The 1,153-nt window shown below is 22.5% G+C and overlaps 1 long non-coding RNA gene across 1 annotated transcript; it reads right to left on the bottom strand.

Moving 5' to 3' along the window:
- Positions 1-633: 633 nt before the first annotated feature.
- Positions 634-1,153, bottom strand: LOC105461419. The gene is made up of 2 exons (XR_975935.1): positions 1,079-1,153; positions 634-942 (listed from the first exon to the last, which is right to left on the bottom strand). It is a non-coding gene; the product is annotated as an uncharacterized LOC105461419 (long non-coding RNA).

Raw genomic sequence — 1,153 nt, 5'->3', positions numbered from 1 at the left:
GTGTATAAGAGACAGATTTTAAACTATAAAATGCTTTTTTGAACATCTCGATACGATTATTTTTGACGAAATTACACTCTCTTGAATTTTGCCTATTTTTGAAGGGTAGAGTAAGTGGTGCTTTAATTTTGTTGAGAAGTGTATTAAAAAATATAGCTTTTATATATTTATATGCATAAATGTATTAATATACATATATTATTTAATAAAAATCATCATTCAACATAAAGAATATAATATTATATGTACATAATTGTTTATTATTAGTACATTAATTAGTGTAATAAGTAATATTATTAATACAAAAATTATACATTATAATATGAAACATTTTAACATAATTATTAATTATAAAAAAAATTAAACATTCTAGAAACTGGCAAATGCACATGAAAAAAACGGTTCACAGTTTAAAGACTATAATATATACATTACAAAAAACTTACATTAATATATAGATTATATTGTAATATAAAATATTAGTTGTAACATAATTATTACATTGTAAAGAAAAATTAAAAGGAACTGACAAATACATGAAAAAATAATTATACATATAATGTAAATCACAATTACTTGCAAATACAACATGAGCGCGATAGTTACAACAAGAGCATTATTACAACTTTATTGTCCTTTAAATAATGTAAGTTTATTTAAAAAGTGTCGCTGACTATTTGATTTTCAGTTAATAATTGTTTTTTTTTAATAAATTCAAAACATCTTTCAATGTAGCTATTTAATAATTGCGTCAACGTAAATTTTGTTGCAAACTTCGTACTTTTCTTGCGTATTCCACTTTCAGCGACGTTTAATTCGTTGTCTTAATTTGCACTTTTCTGGTAAATCATAGATTCGCTTTAATAATACCATTATTGCTTTATCTTCTGTAGATGGTAAATGATATCATTGTTGCTTTGTTTGCTTTTGTTGAAGGTTGTGCTAGAAATATAATAACAATAATAATATAAGAAATGTATTTTTGTAAAAGTTAAAGTTTCTAAACAGTAAACATGCTCTAAATATATGATACATACATAAATATTATACAATATCAAATATTAAATTTTTAACTTACAACATGCAACAAAAGATTCTTCTTCTTGTCTTTATTCTATAATACGATTTTCTTCTATAAATGGCAATGCATTTG

Source organism: Wasmannia auropunctata, unplaced genomic scaffold (assembly GCF_000956235.1).
Source record: "Wasmannia auropunctata unplaced genomic scaffold, wasmannia.A_1.0 LD288878.1, whole genome shotgun sequence".
Taxonomy (NCBI): domain Eukaryota; kingdom Metazoa; phylum Arthropoda; class Insecta; order Hymenoptera; family Formicidae; genus Wasmannia; species Wasmannia auropunctata.
Note: the sequence above shows the minus strand (reverse complement) of the source record. Positions and strands in the feature narration are given on the sequence as shown.